The sequence below is a fragment of the Saccostrea echinata genome, unplaced genomic scaffold, assembly GCF_033153115.1.
Source record: "Saccostrea echinata isolate AGI-Se365-2 ecotype Australia unplaced genomic scaffold, CSIRO_AGI_Sech_v1 ptg000029l, whole genome shotgun sequence".
Lineage (NCBI taxonomy): Eukaryota > Metazoa > Mollusca > Bivalvia > Ostreida > Ostreidae > Saccostrea > Saccostrea echinata.
In genome coordinates, this window is record NW_026889778.1 from 44,624,726 (window position 1) to 44,648,933 (window position 24,208).

Here is a 24,208-nt window from a genome sequence, read left to right on the forward strand (position 1 = left end):
GTCTTATTATATTCAATTTTAAATGTATGATAAAAATTTGTTTTATATTTATTATTAAAGTTATTCCTGCTTGAAATGTTCAGTTCATCATTTGTTTGTATGTGAATATTTTACAAACATGCAACATTTTCCATCATGTTTGCTAAATAAAAATCAAGATATTCAAAATGTTAAAATTTCTTAATTCGCTTCAGTGTTCTCAATTTATGGTCAGTTCAGTGCCGTACAAGTGTATCTTAATTAAAAAAAATATTTGTGTGAGAATTTAATCAATTAATGTTTACAGAAAACATTTTCCTAAATCTTCATAGTCAGACAGGTTGACAGCAATAATTATTGTAGTCAGCTCACACATATTCCTTAGATCTTATAAAACATGCATAAGAATCCACAGTTGTTACAGTATTTTTAACCCAAATTTAAGTAAATCTTGTATTTTGTCTTGACATTTGATCTTGAATGTTATTCAGTGTCTAAATGAGGAATAAAAATAATTGACCAAGTTCACAATATTTATTCAGGGTAATTCCTTTTTTCAGTGAATATAAATATAATTATATATATTGGACCAAATGCATATTATCTACAATTTATATCTACAATGTATAACAATTGAATGTTCCATTATCATGAGACAAATTCATTAAAAGTGTCCATGTAAAGTATACATGTATTTCAATGCCAAGCTCAAAGATACATGTACATGTAGTTTGTTTAAATTGAAGTTTATCAATGTCTTATTACAATTGTATGTTTTACATGCATATTATTTGGCCTGCTTGTCCGTCGCTCAAATTGAATTTCAAATGTCAAAGTAGTTGTCAGAGAGATGGTCATAAAGTAACCGAACAGTTTCACAAATGTCATCAATGCACAGAAAACAAATACTTCACACACTGATCTCCTTAATAAAGAACACCATCATTCCAGACTCTAGGAGGCTCTTGGACACTGGTTTGAAAATCTTTCATTATTTATTCCAGCAGCAGATGAGATGAAGTGCAATTTGTACAGTTGCAAATTTGCAGGATTGTCCTGAAGCAAAAAACACACACCATTATGTGCATGTAGATTGTAAATTTTGTCATATACATTATGCATTAAAACTGTATTTGATTGTGATTATCTTTCTCATTTCATGTACAATTGTCTGAATTTCACCTTTTTCTCTCCCAGAGTAATGCATTAATTTTAAAGAAATCAAGCAAAATCAAATCTTATATTGCAACTTCATAGTCATAACTCATATCTTAATTAAACAATCATAATTTACATAATTTACTTGTAGATTATAATTCATTTCATCTCGTCGTCTTGCTAACTAGTATGATTATATGTTTGGATGTTTTTTTCTCTCTCTATTTTCTACTTGTATTAATCTATTTAATATCTTGTTAATTAATTTCTTTTCATTTTTTGCTTGAAATTTGAATATTAAAAAAAATGAAAATACATATAACATGACCATGATGACCAGAACAATTATACATTAATTTCAGTTTTACTCTCAACATTTTAAAAAGAAGAAAACCACTTATTCATAAAATCTGCAGACACTTCATCCCAACTTAGATAATGATTTTGATGTATTTTAATGAAACATGCATAAACACAAAATAAATAATCTAATCATACGTACTTCTAAATGTAAAATCTTTTATATTGTGATGACTAATGAGGGCAGGCAAAATTGGGTACCATTCTCTGAAATGAAGAAGATAATAAATGATTAATTTATGTTACACATTTTATGCTTAACTCACAATAGGTCATACATACAATGTACATGCAAGTGCTGAGTGGGCTTATTATACAAAGTAGCATAAGAAATGATCATGATGATTCTGCATTTAATTATTTTAAATTGCAATCAGATAAGAAAAAATATTTTTTAACCACAGTAGGGAAATGAGTATATAGCAATAACAAACTGAAAAAGGTATAATACATCTGATCATGTGACAAAGTATTTGTAAATATTTAACCCCCTACCCCTCCCCTTTCTACACAACCTCTTTTTTCCACATCCGATTTCTGTGTATATTACAATAGAGTAAATTTTTAATAGTTCAAGTCATTAAAACATTGCTTAAAGGGAGAGATATGTATAAACATGCACACATTTACAGTGTTTAGTATACTTACATGGTCTTGCACCAAACAACTGCGATTATGATCTGTTATAGTCCATCGCTGACGGTTCAAGTGGAATTATCCAGACAAACAGAGCACATTTAACAGAGAAACATGTTATTGAACTGTAACACAAGTAGGAATTGAGTTAATCATCCAAACATGCTGAAGAAATACGATCTTTTGATGTCCGATCTCTTCTTTGTTTATATGCGAAACTTCTTCCGGTGATCGTTCACGGTTAGATCGTACGCCATATTACTCGAAGGTAATAGAATAAATGTGTGTTAAGAAAAAACGTCTACTTTCTTTTGTGATTTTATAAATAATTCTTTTGTAAACGTTCTATATCCTTTTGCGTTTCTGTAATTTATTCTGACATATGAATTAACCTTTACTCGAATCTGATTGGCTGTAGGATACAGGATAGGATAGGATAGGATTGGATTAACTACTATATGTTTCTATCGTGAATCCTCAATCCTGAATCATATCCAATCCCATCCCATGTCAACTTGTGGGATAGCAGCACTGTACCAATATCTGTGAAAATAAGCAATTTTCTACTACTTCCTGTTTGGCCGGAAGTGACGTCATTCGACGCATTTTGATGATCTCGCAAGCTGCTACTTGTCATGTTGAACAACTTTGCTTTTTGAAGTATTACAAATTCTCAATACTTTTTGAGATATCAGGAAAAATATTTTGGCCCCTTTAGATTCTTTATTTTAGGGGCCAGCCCTTTTTTCGAGATATCATTTAAAAGATCTTGTAATTCTGCACAAATTTTGTTATATATGTTTTAACAAAATATTTCCAAGTAAAAGGATATCGTACAGAAAGTGTTCGAAAATTTGAAACTCTCGATATGACTTTTTTCAGGCCATAGCGAGCATCGACGTGTGGCACTTCCGGTGAAAGTTAACTACGTATTACAGATCTACATATGTTGCTCTGTCTTCGCTAAAAGTTTCACGTTCCTGTGATAAGTGCTTTCTCAGAAAACCTGCGGACAAACTGACCCTCCAAAAATCACTAAATCGCAAAAATCTTCGGACCGGAAGTGACGTCATCAAAATAAAAAAATATGTATCAAGATTTTTTAATGTTCTATCAGACCTGAAAGTTTCATGAAAATCGAACGAACCGTTTTCGAGAAATCGCGTGCACAAAATCGGTAAGAAAAAAAATAATAAGAAAAACAGTGGAAAAGAAACCGAAGAATAACAAGAAGGTCTTCCGCTGAAGACGGAAGACCTTAATAACTAGAAACTCATTACTAGTAATGAGAAGGTCTTCCGTTATACTACTTCCTGTTTGCATAAACATGTCTTTTCCAACGTCGGTATAAGCCTAAAACTGATGTAGAAACAAAATAACTTAAAAAAATACTTTTTTCTTCATTTCCTGTCACGACCGGAAGTAATGACGACAGACGATTTTTACACGATGCAAATGAACTGATGACTAACTATAAGTCCTGAAAGTTTTAGACTTCAGTCTTTTACTCTTACCGAGCAATTCTAATTTTGGGACAGGAAAACACACGACCGGAAGTGAATTGAATAAAAATCTCTGAATTTTCTCAAGACATTTGTAGTATCTACAGCATATGTATAGAAAAAACATTTCAAATACTTATCTGTAAGTGATATTTATGAGAAAGATAAACATCGAAATAACGTAGTTTATCTCTTTAAACCGGAAGTTTACAGTTTTTGTTTCCGGTGGAATCTAACATATTTCAAAACACGAAAGAGATGCAACAAAGTGATGCAAGTTTTAATTTTATAAAGAAAAGTTGAAATTTTCGATTTTTTGAACACTTCCTGTGACGACCGGAAGTGACGGCTGACGCGTCTAACCCTATGTGTTTTGCTTACTCCTCAAGGTCTATTACTCATTTAAGTTTGGTGTCTTAATCTCATGCCGTTTCCGAGATCTCGCTGAGATAACTTTTCATTTTGAGGACAGGAAAAACACGCGACCGGAAGTGAATTTAACTAAGATTTTTGACGTTACTCTAGACATTTGCAGTCTGAATAACATATCTAAAAATCTTTTCAAATACTTTATCTATTAAAGATATTTAAGGGAAAGTAAATTTCTGAAATTATGTAGTTTTCCTCTTCTAACCGGAAGTTGTCGTTTTTGTTTCCGGTGGGACTGACATATTTCGAAACTACACATGAGATGCAATAAAGTGATGCAAAAAAAAAATTCAAAAAAGAAAAGTTGAAATTTTCGATTTCTTTGATCACTTCCTGTAACGACCGGAAGTGATGGCTGACACGCTTAACCCAAATGGGCTCGCCTACTCCTCATGATCTATTACTCATATAAGTTTGGTGTCTTAATCTCTTACCGTTTCTGAGATCTCACTCGGAAAAAATATTTTTGAAAAAAACGGAAATCGGACATATCTGACGACCGGAAGTGAATTTTGAAAAAATGAAAAAAACGCCTCGGGGTATTTTCATTCTCTATCAACCCTGAAAATTTCAGGAAAATCCATCCAGTCATCTCTGAGAAATCCTGCCGACAAAAAAAGGGAAAAAAATAATAATAATAATAACTAGAAACTCATTACTAGTAATGAGAAGGTCTTCCGTTATACTACTTCCTGTTTGCATCAACATGTCTTTTCCAACGTCGGTATAAGCCTAACACTGATGTAGAAACAAAATAACTTAAAAAAATACTTTTTGCTTTATTTCCTGTCACGACCGGAAGTAATGACGACAGACGATTTTTACACGATGCAAATGAACTGAAGACTGACTATAAGTCCTGAAAGTTTTAGACTTCAGTCTTTTACTCTTACCGAGCGATTGTGAGAACACATTCTAATTTTGGGGACAGGAAAACACACGATCGGAAGTGAATTGAATAAAAATCTCTGAATTTTCTCATGACATTTTTAAGTATCTACAGCATATGTATAAAAAAAAAATATCAAATACTTATCTGTAAGTGATATTTATGAGAAAGATAAACATCGAAATAACGTAGTTTATCTCAATAAACCGGAAGTTTACAGTTTTTGTTTCCGGTGGAATCTAACATAATTCAAAACACGAAAGAGATGCAATAAAGTGATGCAAGCTTTAATTTTATAAAGAAAAGTTGAAATTTTCGATTTTTTGATCACTTCCTGTGACGACCGGAAGTGACGGCTGACGCGTCTAACCCTATGTGTTTTGCTTACTCCTCAAGGTCTATTACTCATTTAAGTTTGGTGTCTAAATCTCATGCCGTTTCCGAGATCTCGCTGAGATAACTTTTCATTTTGAGGACAGGAAAAACACGCGACCGGAAGTGAATTTTACTAAGATTTTTGACGTTACTCTAGACATTTGCAGTCTGAATAACATATCTAAAAATCTTTTCAAATACTTTATCTATAAAAGATATTTAAGGGAAAGTAAATTACTCAAATTATGTAGTTTTCCTCTTATAACCGGAAGTTGTCGTTTTTGTTTCCGATGGGACTGACATATTTCGAAACTACACATCAGATGCAATAATGTGATGCAAAAAAAAATTCAAAAAAGAAAAGTTGAAATTTTCGATTTCTTTGATCACTTCCTGTGACGACCGGAAGTGACGGCTGACACGCTTAACCCAAATGGGCTCGCCTACTTCTCATGATCTATTACTCGTATAAGTTTGGTGTCTTAATCTCTTACCGTTTCTGAGATCTCACTCGGAAAAAATATTTTTGAAAAAAACGGAAATCGGACATATCTGACGACAGGAAGTGAATTTTGAAAAAATGAAAAAAACTCCTCGGGGTATTTTCATTCTCTATCAACCCTGAAAATTTCAGGAAAATCCATCCAGTCATCTCTGAGAAATCCTGCCGACAAAAAAAGGGGAAAAAATAATAATAATAATAATAAACAGTACAATCACTATAAGGTCTTCCGTCTGGAACGGAAGACCTTAATAATAATAATAATAATAAACAGTACAATCACTATAAGGTCTTCCGTCTGGAACGGAAGACCTTAATAAGAAGAAGAAGAAACAGAGTAAAAACTAGAAACTTATTGCCTAGGCAATAACAGGTCTTCCGTTTTCTTGACTCTTTTGTCAACTGGTTTGAAGAAAAAGCTGAAAATGAAAAAAAAAATGTCCTTCCAGCAGGAATCGAACTCAAAACCTTTGGTTTGTAAGGCAGGCGCGCTAACCACTAGACCACGTATTCTGATGAAGATGGAGGTAGTAAATTAATTGTTTAAGAATAAATAGGAATAAAAGCACGTGTTCTCTTGTTTGTTATGGAATGTAGTGATCAGTATTGAATAGATTGAGAAACACGATTGGTGTATAATACAATTGCAGATTTTCGGTTTAAAAAATCATTTGAGATGGTCTATATTTGGAATGCATTGAGTTAATCATTCAGAGCCTATGATGCATTAGAACTGCAGTGTCGAGACTTTGTTTACAAATATAGGAAAATTTCGGATCGGGTTCGGATGTGACTGAATATCCTAAAATAGTAGGTAAGATTGAAATAAGCATCTCTGTGTGGATTGAATTAAATGTAAGTAGCATAAATTAAATTTCAGATAGGGATTTTAGAAAGAAAAATGTGTCAATGAGAGCGTGAAAATTTATTTGCTAGGAAAAAATCGCTGTTTTCGACATTCATTCGATTAATATTAATTCTAAATAAAATTGAAATAAATTCCACATACTAGAGAAAGCAAGAATGCTTGGTGTTAAAATATCATATCATATCAAGAGAATCGACTGCTATTCATAACAACTGAAGAAATAACCGAGAAAAGCTTTAATTAATTTTTATGTTCATCGGCATCTAAATTTCAGATACGAAAAAAGATATAGTGTTTGCCGTAAACATTCATAATTTCTATACACTTCAGAGATTCACCGTCAAATTTTCAGGTAACTTTCTTTCAGATATCTTCTGCAATACCTCGAAATGTTATGTCGATCCGAGGTGTTGTATGAGTTCTAGAAAAATATTCTAGGCTGATATTAATCTGATTTTTTTTTTTTTTTTTTTTTTTTTGATTTTTTGGGAAGGGGAGGGGGGAAAGAGGAGTAAATTAAAAATTAATTATTGATTCTGACCTTTTGGTCAAAGGTCAAGGTCATCAAAGGTCAAGGTCAGAGGTCAAGATCAAAGGTCAAGGTCATTGAGAAAATCCCGGAAAAAAATTTACTTTCTACGTTTTTTTTTTTTTACTTCATCAAGACTGAAATTACTCAAAACAAATAAAATGTTCATTCTACACCTAAATTATTCACAACTGATCATCCCTAAAAGTTTTCATGAAAAATTACTCATGTTCCGATTTTTCGGCCGGCACTTCCAGTGAAAATAATTTGCATGGTTTTAGTCTATCTAACATCTGCATTAGCCAAACATTTCTGTAAAAAGAAAAAAAAACTTGGAAAATTCACCTTGTTTGCATCGCTTCCGGTCACGCCGGATACTGACGGCAATGTACGATTTTCACATGATGTAGAAAAACTGGTGACTGACTATCAATCCTGAAAGTTTTGGATTTCAGTCGTTTACTGGTGCTGAGCAATTAGGTGAATAAAATCTCAATTTGAGGGCAGGAAAATACGCAACCGGAAGTGAATTTTACTAAGATGTTTGACGTCAATCTAGACATCTGCAGTCTCAATAACATACATAAAAATCATTTAAAGAACTCTCTCTATAAGCGATATGTTGGGGAAAAATTCAAAACCCCTACTATGTTGTTTTTCTCTTATAACCGGAAGTTGTCGTTTTTGTTTCCGGTGGGACTAACACATATTGTAACTGTGAAAAAGATACAATTATATGATGCAAGTCTTATTCAAAAAGAGAAAAGTTGAAATTTTTGATTTCTTTGATCACTTCCTGTGGCGACCGGAAGTGACGACTGATGCTCTTAACCCAAATGGTTTTGTCTACTTTTCAAGGTCTAATAATCCTATAAGTGTGGTGTCTAAATCTCTTACCGTTTCTGAGATATCACTCGGACAAGTTCTCATTTTGCGGACATTCAAACGCGCGACCGGAAGTGAATTTTACAAAGATATTTGACGTTACTCTAGACATTTGCAGTCTTGATAACATATTCAAAAATCAATTCAAATACTTTATCTATAAAAAATATTTATGGGAAAGTAAAATACTCAAATTATGCAGTTTTTCGCTTATAGCCGGAAGTTGACGTTTTTGTTTCCGGTGAGACCAACATATTTCGAAACTACAAATGAAATGCAATAATGTGATGCAGAAAAAGATTCAAAAAAGAAAAGTTGAAATTTTTGATTTCTATTATCACTTCCTGTGACGACCGGAAGTGACGGCTGACGCTCTTAACCCAAATGGATTTGCCTACTCCTCAAGATCTATTAACCATATAAGTTTGGTGTCTTAATCTCTTACCGTTTCTGAGATATGACTGGGACAAAATATTTTTGAAAAAAACGGAAATCGGACATATCTGACGACAGGAAGTGAATTTTGAAAAAATGAAAAAAACGCCTAGGGGTATTTTCATTCTCTATCATCCCTGAAAATTTCAAGAAAATCCGTCCAGCCATCTCTGAGAAATCGCCCGGAAAAGAAAAGGGGGAAAAAAATAATAATAATAACTAGAAGCTCATTACTAGTAATGAGAAGGTCTTCCGTTATACCACTTCCTGTTGGGAGTCGCCTATGAATCACAGTGTTTTGAGCGGTTTTTTGGCCGGTACTTCTAGTGGAAATAATTTGCGTGGACATGTCCTTTCTAACTTCGGTATTATCCTAAAACTAGTGTAGAAAGAAAACAACTTGCAAAACTTCACTTTTTTGTATCACTTCCTGTCACGATCGGAAGTAATGGCGACACACGATTTTACATGATGCATTTGAACTGATGATTGACTATCAGTCCTGAAAGTTTTAGACTTCAGTCTTTTACTGTTGTCAAGCAATTTTAAGAACACGTTCTAATTTTGAGTACAGGAAAACACGCGACCGGAAGTGAATTGTATAAAATCTCTGAAATTTCTCTAGACATTTTTAATATCTACAACATATATAAAAAAACATTTCAAATACTTTATCTCTAAGTGATATTTATAAGAAAGTTAAACATAGAAATAACATAGCTGATCTCTTAAAACCGGAAGTTTAGGTTTTTGTTTCCGGTGGAATCTAACATATCACAAAACAGCAAAAGAGTTGCAATAAAGTGATGCAAGTTTTAATTTTAAAAAGAAAACTTAAAATTTTTGATTTTTTATCACTTCCTGCGACGACCGGAAGTGACGGTTGACGCGTTTAACCATATAAGTTTTGTCTACTCCTCCAGATCTATTTATTCTTATAAGTTTGGTGTATTAATCTCTTACTGTTTCCGAGATCTCCTCAGTGAACTTCTCGTTTTCAGGACAGGAAAACACGCGACCGGAAGTGAATTTTACAAAGATATCTGAAATTACTCTAGACATTTGCAGTCTGAATAAAATATCTAAAAATCATTTCAAATTCCTTATCTATAAAAGATATTTATGGGAAAGTATAATACTCAAATTATGTGGTTTTTCTCTTATAACCGGAAGTTGTCGTTTTTGTTTCCAGTAGGACTGACATATTTCGAAACGACAAATAAGATGCAATAAAGTGATGCATAAAAGATTCAAAAACGAAAAGTTGAAATTTTCGATTTCTTTGATCACTTCCTGTGATGACCGGAAGTGACGACTGACGTTTTTTACCCAAATGGTTTTGCCTACTTGTCAAGATCTATTACTCATAAAAGTTTGGTGTCTTAATCTCTTACCGTTTCTGAGATCTGGCTCAGACAAATTCTCGTTTTACGGACAGTAAAACACGCGACCGGAAGTGAATTTTACAAAGATATTTGACGTTACTCTAGACTTTTGCAGTCTTGATAACATATCTAAAAATCATTTCAAATACTTAATCTATAAGCGATATTTATGGGGAAGTATAATACTCGAATTATGTAGTTTTTCTCTCATAACCGGAAGTTGACGTTTTTGTTTCCGGTGGGATCAACATATTTCGAAACTACAAATGAGATGCAATAATGTGATGCAAAAAAAGATTCAAAAAAGAAAAGTTCAAATTTTTGATTTCTTTGATCACTTCCTGTGACGAACGGAAGTGACGGCTGACACTTCCAACCCCAATGGTTTTGCCTACTCCTCAAGGTCTATTACTCTTGTAAATTTGGTGTCGTAATCTCTTACCGTTTTTGAGATCTCACTGGGACAAAATATTTTTGAAAAAGACGGAAATCGGACATATCTGACGACCGGAAGTGAATTTTCAAAAAATGAAAAAAACGTCTGGGGGTATTTTTATTCTCTATCATCCCTGAAAATTTCAAGAAAATCCGTCCAGCCATCTCTGAGAAATCGAGGGGGGCAAGAAAAAGGGGAAAAAAATAATAATAACTAGAAACTCATTACTAGTAATGAGAAGGTCTTCCGTTATACGACTTCCTGTTTGCATGAACATGTCTTTTCCAACGTCGGTATTAGCCTAAAACTTATGTAGAAACCAAATAACTTAAAATATACTTTTTTGCTTCGTTTCCTCTCACGACCGGAAGTAATGACGACACACGATTTTTACACCAAGCAAATGAACTGATGACTGACTATAAGTCCTGAAAGTTTTAGAGTTCAGTCTTTTACTGTTGCCGAACAATTGTGAGAACAAATTCTAATTTTGAGGACAAGAAAACACACGACCGGAAGTGAACTGAATAAAAATCTCTGAATTTTCTCTTGACTTTTGCAGTATCTACAGCATATGTAAAAAAAAAAAAAAAAAAAAAAAAAAAAAAAAAACATTTCAATTACTTATCTATAAGTGATATTTATGAGAAAGCTAAACCACGAAATAACGTAGTTTATCTTTTAAAACCGGAAGTTTAAAGTTTTTTTCCGGTGGAATTTAACATATTTTAAAACAGCGAAAGGGAAGCAATAAAGTGATGAAAATTTTAATTTTAAAAAGAAAAGTTGAAATTTTCGATTTCTTCGATCACTTCCTGTGATGACCGGAAATGACGGCTGACGCTTTTAACCCTATGTGTTTTGCCTTCTCACCAAGTTTTATTACTCCTACAAGTTTGGTGTTTTACTTTCATGCCGTTTCCGAGATCTCGCTGAAATAACTTTTCATTTTGTGGCCAAGAAAACACGCGACCGGAAGTGAATTTTATTAAGATATTTCATGTCAATCTAGACAACTGCAGTCTCAATAACATATATAAAAATCATTTAAAGAACTCTATCTATAAGCGATATGTTGGGGGAAATTCAAAACCCCTATTATGTAGTTTTTCTCTTAAAACCGAAAGTTGTCGTTTTTTGTTTCCGGTGGAACCAAGACATCTCGTAACTGTGAAAAAGATACAATTATATGATGCAAGTCTTATTTCAAAAGAGAAAATTTGAAATTTTCGATTTCTTTGATCACTTCCTGTGACGACCGGAAGTGACGACTGACGCTCTTAAGCCAAATTGTTTTGTCTACTTCTCAAGGTTTAATACTCTTATCAGTTTGGTGTCTAAATCTCTTACCGTTTCTGAGATCTCACTCGGACAAGTTCTCATTTTGCGGACATTTAAACGCGCGACCGGAAGTGAATTTTACAAAGATATTTGACGTTACTCTAGACATTTGCAGTCTTGATAACATATTCAAAAATCAGTTCAAATACATTATGTATAAAAAATATTTATGGGAAAGTAAAATACTCAAATTATGCAGTTTTTCACTTATAGCCGGAAGTTGACGTTTTTGGTTCCGGTAAGACTAACATATTTCGAATCTACAAATAAGATGCAACAATGTAATGAAAGAAAAAAATCAAAAAAGAAAAGTTGAAAATTTCGATTTCTTTGATCACTTCCTGTGACGACCGGAAGTGACGGCTGACGCTCTTAACCCAAATGGTTTTGCCTACTCCTCAAGATCTATTAACCGTATAGGTTTGGTGTCTTAATCTCTTACCTTTTCTGAGATATGACTGGGACAAAATATTTTTGAAAAAAACGGAAATCGGACATATCTGACGACCGGAAGTGAATTTTGAAAAAATGAAAAAAACGCCTAGGGGTATTTTCATTCTCTATCATCCCTGAAAATTTCAAGAAAATCCGTCCAGCCATCTCTGAGAAAACGCTCCGACAAGAAAAGGGGAAAAAAAAAATAATAATAAAAAGAAACAGTAGAATCACTATAAGGTCTTCCGTCTGAAACGGAAGACCTTAATAACTAGAAACTCATTACTAGTAATGAGAAGGTCTTCCGTTATACGACTTCCTGTTTGCATGAACATGTCTTTTCCAACGTCGGTATTAGCCTAAAACTTATGTAGAAACCAAATAACTTAAAATATACTTTTTTGCTTCGTTTCCTCTCACGACCGGAAGTAATGACGACACACGATTTTTACACCAAGCAAATGAACTGATGACTGACTATAAGTCCTGAAAGTTTTAGAGTTCAGTCTTTTACTGTTGCCGAACAATTGTGAGAACAAATTCTAATTTTGAGGACAAGAAAACACACGACCGGAAGTGAACTGAATAAAAATCTCTGAATTTTCTCTTGACTTTTGCAGTATCTACAGCATATGTAAAAAAAAAAAAAAAAAAAAAAAAAAAAAAAAAAAACATTTCAATTACTTATCTATAAGTGATATTTATGAGAAAGCTAAACCACGAAATAACGTAGTTTATCTTTTAAAACCGGAAGTTTAAAGTTTTTTTCCGGTGGAATTTAACATATTTTAAAACAGCGAAAGGGAAGCAATAAAGTGATGAAAATTTTAATTTTAAAAAGAAAAGTTGAAATTTTCGATTTCTTCGATCACTTCCTGTGATGACCGGAAATGACGGCTGACGCTTTTAACCCTATGTGTTTTGCCTTCTCACCAAGTTTTATTACTCCTACAAGTTTGGTGTTTTACTTTCATGCCGTTTCCGAGATCTCGCTGAAATAACTTTTCATTTTGTGGCCAAGAAAACACGCGACCGGAAGTGAATTTTATTAAGATATTTCATGTCAATCTAGACAACTGCAGTCTCAATAACATATATAAAAATCATTTAAAGAACTCTATCTATAAGCGATATGTTGGGGGAAATTCAAAACCCCTATTATGTAGTTTTTCTCTTAAAACCGAAAGTTGTCGTTTTTTGTTTCCGGTGGAACCAAGACATCTCGTAACTGTGAAAAAGATACAATTATATGATGCAAGTCTTATTTCAAAAGAGAAAATTTGAAATTTTCGATTTCTTTGATCACTTCCTGTGACGACCGGAAGTGACGACTGACGCTCTTAAGCCAAATTGTTTTGTCTACTTCTCAAGGTTTAATACTCTTATCAGTTTGGTGTCTAAATCTCTTACCGTTTCTGAGATCTCACTCGGACAAGTTCTCATTTTGCGGACATTTAAACGCGCGACCGGAAGTGAATTTTACAAAGATATTTGACGTTACTCTAGACATTTGCAGTCTTGATAACATATTCAAAAATCAGTTCAAATACATTATGTATAAAAAATATTTATGGGAAAGTAAAATACTCAAATTATGCAGTTTTTCACTTATAGCCGGAAGTTGACGTTTTTGGTTCCGGTAAGACTAACATATTTCGAATCTACAAATAAGATGCAACAATGTAATGAAAGAAAAAAATCAAAAAAGAAAAGTTGAAAATTTCGATTTCTTTGATCACTTCCTGTGACGACCGGAAGTGACGGCTGACGCTCTTAACCCAAATGGTTTTGCCTACTCCTCAAGATCTATTAACCGTTTAGGTTTGGTGTCTTAATCTCTTACCTTTTCTGAGATATGACTGGGACAAAATATTTTTGAAAAAAACGGAAATCGGACATATCTGACGACCGGAAGTGAATTTTGAAAAAATGAAAAAAACGCCTAGGGGTATTTTCATTCTCTATCATCCCTGAAAATTTCAAGAAAATCCGTCCAGCCATCTCTGAGAAAACGCTCCGACAAGAAAAGGGGAAAAAAAAAATAATAATAAAAAGAAACAGTAGAATCACTATAAGGTCTTCCGTCTGAAACGGAAGACCTTAATAAACAGTACAATCACTATAAGGTCTTCCGTCTGAAACGGAAGACCTTAATAAAAAGAAGAAACAGTAGAATCACTATAAGGTCTTCCGTCTGAAACGGAAGACCTTAACAATATGTTCCCAAACTTCGTTTGGGGAACATAACTAACGTACTTACGTTCTGAACCTTATCCCTGCAATGTTACATCCTGTCTGCATCCGTCTCTGGCGGAGTGCACTATCGACCACTTGCACTGCATTCGGGTTTCGTTTTTGTTTATGATAAAACACGTTGAAATGTACATGTATTTATATATAATGTAATATTTATGCAAATGTTATTTAAAAATAAATAAGCGTACTCTAAGCTACCCAAGCATACTCTTAGATCTGATACTCTGTCAATTTAAGTAAGACCGCTGGCCACAATCAGTGAAACTCGTGACACACTCTTTAGAAATGATCAAACTGAACATTTTTCTTTTTCAGGAGAAGTCAAATTTATTTGCTGTTGTATAGAATTATTTGAGACAGACAGTAAATGTCTCAGATAAGAAAGAAATTAAGATATTCAGTGAAAATAAACATACATTGCCACTTACAAGAATTTTGGTATTCAGTCCAAATGTCGTGCAGTCTAAGTTCCAAAGATCTACCGAAACGCCCCTCTCTTATCTTTACACTAGTTCCCATATTCTTTGTTGTAAACTGCTTGTCGAATAGTTTACCATTGAAGGGTTGTTTGAGCACTTTGACAGTTGACACCTGATTATATTCTTCTAATTTCTTCAGAAGGAAAAGTCTTCTGTTTCCTCGTACTACAAACCAATAGCCTTTATGCCTCATAACTTCTATCTTAGGTATCACCTCTATTTGGATTTCTTTATATAAAAGTTGACGAAAAGTTGTTTCAAGAGTTGTTCCATTTCCAAATTCTGGCTTGATGTCATCGTGGGTATAACGAATTTCAGAAGGTCGCATATACGCAACAGATTCTTTTTTTATCATTGTGCAGCGATAATTCTCTTTGTTACAAAACTATAACTTTCAGTTTCGCTTTTATTAAACACGTAAGAGTGCGATTTTCAGGGCTTGGGGTAAAAAGCTGAGTGGAGTGGAGTTATGAGGAGTCATGGAATGACGTCTGTATTGAAACAGTGTAGAAAGTTTGCTTTTTTTTTAAACTCATTTTTTTAAATACAATCTCTGCCTTGCAAGGTCTTTTGGATTTGTATAAAAATGAAACAGGAAACGAAATCGATCCAGCCAAAAAAAGCTTTAAATGCCACACAAAGGATCACTTATTCTTTCTTTTATAACAAAGACTGTGTATCATGACCTTGCACTCCTATTCAAAACAAGTAAACCTAGTAAGAGGTGTTGGCAGCTTTAATATCAAACAGATAAATAGCAAACAACTGCACCGAGGATTAAACTGTTTATAGAGAGATAATTATTTTGAATGACTTGTTAATTTTTTTCAGAGTTTTTAACTATTAAAGAGGAAGTGGTTCTCATTGCTGATATTTGAAGGTCATGAGTATTTTTTTGGTATCTCATTTTATATTGTTTGTTATTTCTCATTCTAAGTAACTATTTAGATATCTCCCTTTTTGGTTATCGGTCAATTGCAGGAAACTGCAGAAGCTTAGATGTAGCGTCATGGTAGTTGAAAAGAATTGATTCATGTCATTGTATACAATTTTCCCTCCTTCCCTGTCTTCCTGTAAGCCCCAGCTATAGTTGATGCCTGTGATTACTCAGACTCTTGAAAACTCCCTGACTTCAGAACAAACAATCTGAAGCTAGTTCATGTTGTATAAACCGTATTGACAATGAATTGAATGAGTGAATGAAAACACCTTCAAATGACAACAATGTGAATAGCTTGTTTGTTTTATTTTTTGTTTTGTGTAACAGAGACTTGGTTGCCCGTGTGCACTCCCATCCGAAAAGGTGAGAAGTTTTGAAAGATTTAATTAATGCATTAGAAATGCTTACTCAGTTGTTGCTTGTAAAACAAATTTCCTTTAAAGTGAACTGAATCAATTGTAACTGGTTTTGTCAGCAGATAGGAATCTAGAATTACAGCTGGGTAAAGTTTATACAGTTGGTATCAACATATCATATACTAGAATCAGGAATTACAGAGAAAATACAATCAACATTCAACACACAATCACTTTTTTTAACTTCAACAGTCCAGGGTAATATGCATGTAGGTATATGTTACCTAATATACGAGGGTTGATCCAACAGTTCGTGGAATTTCTTAATATTTTATTTATATATTGGTGGAAGTGATAAAAAAAAATACAGTTGAAGATATATATACTTGTTGATTTTTTTTTTTAAATATAAAAAATATTTTAAATATTCATGATAATTACATTTAGGCAGTTGCCATAGAAACGGATGTTTGAAAATGCAGGGGAGACATTTATTCGTTCATTATAATTTCAATTCTTAATACTCACTGTGAGGGGAAAAAACACGGTAAATGGCATATAAAACGAAATTGATGTCATTATTACGAATGCTTGACCTCTTATAAACCTTTGCGTGAAAATTTTATCAATTTTACTGGATATTTAGTTTTTCTATTGATGATTTGTTTTTCAACATGACATCGTTAGACAACGTCGAAATTCGGTCAAGTAATAAGTTTTGTGAAAAATATCGGGAACACTCCGACTTAAAAGCATATACTACTGATACAGGCAGGACAAAAGTGCAGTAAGCCACTGGTTTTTCTGTGGCGTGAGAAATTCAAAGTAGAACTTCCATAGAGGATGTTGAATGGTGTGACTGCCTATTGGAAGGTGTTTTTCCCCTCGTATACAAATTGAGAGCATTATTGGACGTGGACCGCCGACGTACTGTGGTTGACACTGCTACTGAAATAGGAACGTCATATGGAACGACAGAGCGTATTTTGAAAAATGATCGTAATAAGAAGAAAATGGGTGCGAAATGGGTACCCAGGCTTTTCTCGAGACCAGAAATTGAGAAAAGATTGCAACGTTCTGTAGAATTTCTAAAGTAAGGGTGAGATGTTCTTACAACATGACGTGACATACCTAACGACGTTACGTCGCAGTCTCCCCCGGATTTTACAACTGTCCATTTTAAGAAAGCTCCTGTGAGCTTAATGGTAATTGGAACGTGATGAAAATTTCCAGTATTGTTGCATAATGGCTCTATTTTTTAGATATGTCTATTGTTTGCTTTAATCACATCACGATAAAATTTTAGAAAGAAATTCCACGAACTTTTGGATCAAACCTCGTAAATTTTATCATTATTCAGGAATGTCCACTAGGTTATAAGTTTAACAACAAACATGGGTTGTAGTTAAAAAAAAAACATTTACTTACTGAAAAGATATATTTAATTTTTGTAACACATCTCTATAATCTTCAGATAATTTAGAACTGATTCTTATATGAATAATACCATCTCTCGACATTTGAAACTATGGGCATTGTCTTTCACAATAGGATTTTTTCAGGAAAACTTCTTAGACATTCTTCGTAATTAGGGCAAAAAAGTGCTCGTAAGACTTCTGATATAGGTTGTAAGTTTTTAAAAAAAAAAAACAACAACAACAACTTTACCATATGGAGAAATGAAGTACAGTTTATTCATGAGGTTGCTCCCACGTGATTTACTTCTCGTTAATATTCATAAGATCCTGCATAAACTCGAAATATTCCTTTTTTTTCATTTTTATATTAAAACCTGCAAGCACAGATTGTTTTGTTTTTAAAGCCTCCGGCATAGTTATTTGGGTAGAATTTTTGGTTATTAACAGTTGACAACTCATGAAACCATCTTTTTTGGTAAAAAGTAGGTCACACTGATGCAAGAAATTGCCGTTTTCAAATTAAAAAGGCGGTCATAACTCTTAATGAAATGATAAATCATCTGTATTTTATAAAAATAGGCATTCGTCTGCACCTATTAATCGGCGGAAGAACTCTGTCAACTTGCAATAAACACTTACATTTAATCACCAAAAATGATAAAGACACCAAATCTGTGTTCTTTCATTTGTTAAAACATTATACTCTCGCTTCGGAATTTCAAATCAAAAAACTTTCACTTTGGCATCAACAATATTGTCATTTCCGGTACACAGGTAAAATTGCAACATATGTTTAACATATGTTGAACATACGTTGAACATATGTTCTGAAACATATGTTCGCCATAAAAAACGAGCAACATATGTTTAAGAACATGTGTTGATCATATGTTTAACATATGATGCTTATATGTTTTGTTTGAACATATGGTTAACATATGTTTATGTTCATATGTTTTTCATATGGTAAACATATGTTAATTTTATTTCTTACTTACATTTATTATTTAATTATTTTGTATTTCTTTGGATTGCAAACTTAACTAAATAGTACCCTTGTCCTTTAATCACTTAATAATAAGAAATCAAAGAACACAATCTCAAGCAATAATCTTGTGTTTATTTTTCAAATTTTTACATAATTCTGGCTTAATTTCCATGACAGTGACTGTATTGCTTCTGAAATGATAAATAAAAAATAATAAAAATTAAGAAGTCAATTACATGTATGGTTAATAAATATATATTGGTATTAGTTAGCACAAAGAGTAATTACTTTGAGCACTCACAATTTTTTTCTTGGCCTGTTCTTTGTTTTCTTCCATTTTACAACCCCTTGGAACCTCATCATAGGATCTGAAATTATCACATGTTAAGGTACTGGGTGGCACTACAGTGGAGACTCCAATTTTAAGGTCCTGTTGATTAATACAGGTTCTCTGAAATACAAATTAAATTCTACATGTAATTTAAGTACATACACTGAATATATTTGTCATGTGCAAACAAATGCATACTCCATTCTCTTAAACAGTTATCCGTTATGATACGAGTTAAAACTAATTTCATAAAATATTATATAGTGTTGTATAACACCATATAATGTTATGTCCAAGACAATTTCACTCTTGGAAGATATGCTTAATTATAAAGTCATAAAAAAACAATTAGTTTTTCTAAATGTTTACAAATGAATTTGAAATAGTATAATATATTAATATTAAATGGGTAATCAGATATAATGTATATTTGGATATAATTTAATTTTGGTTGTAACGCGTCATTTCATTGGATAAAAAATTAGAATAAATCATATAACCTGGGTTGCCTACGTCACAATGACTTACGTCAAAAACATATCAATCGCCAGGGATCGACATTAACGGTTGTCCGATTGCCCGGGACAAGTAAATTCTCAGTTCGGGCAAGCGAAATTGTTGACGTACTTGTCCGATCGGGCAAGTGAATTTTTCTCATACAAATATACATATTTATTTAGTTTACCTTAATTTATAAATAAAACAATAAATTGAACACTTGATTTCTGCCACGGACCTGACTGACAATGTTTTTGCATTCGGAATTCCTTGGTAGCGTTTCTGGATTATACCACTCATTTTAAAAATCGGGTTCATTATTTTCTTTTGTAGTAAATACGCTCTACGTCTAACAAAATTTTGTTAACTTCTTATTAGGAATTTATTTATTCAAGCATAGCATATAAGTACAGTGTAACACGATGTATCCTGATCAAGATAAGATGTATGTTTTGTAGCAACTATCTTCCTAAAGCGTTGCTTCACACTTATCTCTGAAAGCACAATCACAAAAGGATCCTACCGAAAATAATTTTAAAAATAGGAATTTTATGAAAAGGAAACTGAGGGTTATTGTTGCATGGCAGAGTGTGTTAGCAGGTTAAATTTAGAAGCACAGTGGTATTCATTTATGTACAAATGCAGCATGTATCGACATTTTTCAGGTACTAGTAGCTCAACTTGCCAAATTGACAGTAGTGTACTTGGTCACATTTTTTCTTACCATAACGTTTACAGTAATTAATAATTTTCTTTTTAACTTCTTTCCTTATTTTGGACAACCAAGTTTTGCATTCGGACAAGTCAAAGTTTGAGATCACTTGCCCGAAGGGCAAGTTAATCTGAAAGTTAATGTCTATCCCTGATCGCTTCGCGGTTTATAAAGCGTAAACTACCCCAACCCAGGTTATACCAGTATAACTTGGGTAGCTATTAAATTCATTCCCTAAATAAAAAAAATACAGGCAGAGAAATAGACATTTTGTTTCCAGACTATATCCCAAAACTTTGTTTGGACGAAAATAACAAAGCTTGTACATAATGTAATACAGGGTGTACTTACCTATTCTGGAGCAAGCTTAGGGTCATGGTGTTCTTCCATGTTATTCATAGCAGGGAGGGGAGCCTATAAAAAGTGTAAAATAGATATTCATACAGTAAATTTTTTCTAATCAAATTCCAATCAAAACTTAAAAGAAACTTTGAAAGAGAGTGAGTACAAGTCTCTAGTTTCTTTAGTGTTGAAAAAAATTCTGTGTCAATTAATATATGTATAAATAAGTGATAAATTAGCTGATGCACTTTAAATACATTTACACTAATATCTTGAATGCCAGATTAGGCTGAAATTGAGCATCTTTCAGATATTTATAGTTTAAAAGCCACCAAGTTCTATCCATATCAATATCTTCAATATTTAAGAAAAAAGAGTTTGATTAATTTGTCATAAAGTAAACCAGTGTAGAATTAAGAAGCAAAAAGAAATTTCTCAAAAAATATTTTGCTATTAAAGAGTCACCCTGTAATTACTGTGATTATTATATGTACTAGATGAAATCCCGCGCAAGCGCGGGGAATTGAATTTATACCACTACCGACAGAAAAAATCTAATAATAATATTATATATATTGTAGTTTCTACTGACAGCCTACAGGCTTATAGCAGGAAGAAATAAGAAATACTTTGTTCAAAATCCCGCATGAAGTAGAAATACGTCTCCACCCCCAGCCCCACCCCCACCCCCTGTAAAACTTAAATAACAATATCATTAATTGACGTTTATTGAGAAACCTGTTATATATTATGCTATGGATATTGTATACACTATGTTATGGATATTGTACTTCAGATGCTCTTATTTCATTTCCGTCAAGAATAAAAGCAGTGAATACCCGGTATGCACATTTTACTGAGAAATAGATTTTTTTTTGGTAAAAATTCACAGGTACTTGGGTCTTGGTTTATAAATATGTATGTACCTTATTGAAATGTAAAAACTGTACCTTATCTCTTTTTTTACATATCAATAAGGTACATACATATTTATAATCCAAGACCCAAGAACCTGTGTAAAAATTAGCTTTTATATAACACACTATGAATACACTGCCGGATTTAGAGGGGGGTCCAGCCCCTCTCCCGTTTTGTGTCCAAAATATACATAAAATTTAATAAATCAATTTTTTTTCCTTATGTCCGTGGGCCCCTACCCCAACCCCAAACTGGTTGCCCCCCCCCCCTTTTCAAGATTGCTACATTAATATTCTCTTTTCATGTAAGCAAGTTTATTACGAAGTACAAATTGTACTTTGGGTTCGTTGCCACGATGCCACAGTGAGGAATATATACAAATTTTACCGATAAATTTATTAGGAAAACTTACTACATATATGTAATAGCCTTTCGATATATAAATATATTCACAACTTACAATGTTATCAATGATTCACCACTATTTCAATGACCATTCACACAAAAGCTTTTTTTTTTTTTTAATGTTAAAGCAGCTATAATCGCCTCGTTTTTCTTTTCAACATCGGACTCGATGCTATATGATGTTCTGGAAGTTTCGGTCAATATTACGATCGGTGAATGACGAAAATAATTTGCACATTTTCCTTTTTAATCGGTTATCACAACTTATCTCTTTTATATCATTTAAATCAAGTTTTGATTGAATAATTCAGTAATGACGTTTAATGAAATAAATAAACGATTGCTTGTTGTCAGTTTCATTAAAAATTGCCAGTAACTTAGATCCGCCAACCGGAAACGCCACCATACTCACGTTTTTGCTATTTCATGGCTGTTTATAGAATATAAAAGTAGACTTTTAATTTAATGTACGATACTTACAATGCAAGTGAAATCTAAATATAGTTTACGGACATCATATTGTATCGTGTGTATTCTTAGAGGAGTAAGTAAGAACTCTGGTTCACCCGTTTCGGAGTTTATTTGCAAAATTTATTAATTTATAAGTATAGATTTATTTTCACCTGTATACTGTGATCGTGCAATCTTCAGTCAAATCAACTTTGGGATGAATCGTCAGTCTTAACAGCTTTGGGTTCTTTCAATAAACACGGCACTCTGACACTGAACTCCAGTTGCTTAATACATAATAAAAACAAACATTTTCCAATAATAATCTGATAAAAGAACCGAATGGATAGGCCTAACCATCATAACATAGGCTACACTGTACATACAAACTGCTATGCAACATTTCTACTTTCACTTTCATGTCAAGATCGTACATAAATATGCAAACGTAACTATTGACAAAAGGAAAACAAATCTGAAAAAATTAGTAATGCTAATTGGGTTTTACATTGGTCGAAAACAAATCCAAAATAACTTAGACAAGATCTCTAGGTGCATCGTCTTTTTACGAACTGCATTAATTACAACTACAGTTATTATAGATGTTATGCACGCCATAACGTTGCATAACGAAGTTCGTATGCAACTGTTACCCTACAGAAATTCTCTTAATACCATGAACTAAATTCTAATTATTATACTTTCATGTTAAATACTAAAATCTAATTGGTTTAGACGCATTTAACAATCCGTAATGTTACCCTCAGCGTTGGCAACACACTTAGCAACGGGTAATATTACGAAAATATCACATGCGTTCAAATCATGCGCGTACGGTTCAACGTAGAATTCTCAAAACGTCAGTTGTGCGTTTGAAAGAAGCCGAATAAACGACGTCATTAAAAGCTTGCGTCCGATGAAGCTTACTTGAAAACAACAAACGACAGACGAAACATCCTTGCGAGTGCAAACTTTAGATGATAAAGGACTTTTTGAGTAGCAAACAAACTATAAAGAGGTTGGTAAATCTTTTCCGAAGCTTTCTTATTGAGAAAAATAGAAGCGGGGAGTTTGAAAGCTTTCTAAGCGTGAACTTAACGACGATCTCCGATTTTTTTTATGACATCCGAAATCAATAAGACATTCAGTATAATAAAATAAATAGTGCACGTTTTTGAGGGTAACAGTTGAAATTGACACCCCTCGGAAAACCATTGTCAACCTCCGCTGACGCGTCGGTTGACAATGGTTTTCCTTGGGGTGTCAATTTCAACTGTTACCCTCAAAAACGTGCACTATTTATATAATACATATCTGAGAGCACTTACTTGTTTCCAACACCCAACACTTCTGCTGCAGCAGTAACGTCAAAAATGACGTACGTACACTATCATCCGATAAAACCCAAAACCGGTCCTGAAATAAAATGTGGAATGATTTTGTTTCATTCATATAATAAATCCAAACAAAACGTGGTAAAGTACAAATTTATTAATTCTTGATAAAATTCATTTGGGGAATACAATATGTTCAAGAAGACAAATTTTGATTTGAAGAAAGGTGGGGGGGGGGGGCTGAATTTGGACAAACGAGTGGAGGAGGGGGTGCAGGGTAACATAGTAGTTAACCCATCCCCCTTTTTTTTATGTAAGCTTCTACAAGAAATGATCATTCTTTTGAATAAATAAGTATTCAAATTGATCTTGATAAATGTTATTGAAATTAATTTTTTAACATGCAGTCTACTTGCATTGGCGAATCCAGAAGGAGGGGGGTTGCTTGTCAACTCTGTTCGGAGGTTGCCCCCTTCGAAAACCGTTGCTATGGGCTTGAAGTGCCTACGGTGCAATTCTATGCATGAGTGTTGGGGACACCGACCTGGAACCCCCCCCCCCTTTCAAAATTTGCTGGACAACCCCCCCCCCCCGACGTGTTAAAATATAACATATAACTCATGTTTTTCATATTAGG

The 24,208-nt window shown here is 33.2% G+C and overlaps 1 long non-coding RNA gene across 1 annotated transcript; it reads right to left on the reverse strand.

Annotated features, from left to right (window-relative positions):
- Positions 1-900: 900 nt before the first annotated feature.
- On the reverse strand, positions 901-2,177 carry LOC133194864 (uncharacterized). The gene is made up of 3 exons (XR_009722195.1): positions 2,146-2,177; positions 1,640-1,704; positions 901-1,035 (listed from the first exon to the last, which is right to left on the reverse strand). It is a non-coding gene; the product is annotated as an uncharacterized LOC133194864 (long non-coding RNA).
- Between the last annotated feature and the right edge of the window lie 22,031 nt (positions 2,178-24,208).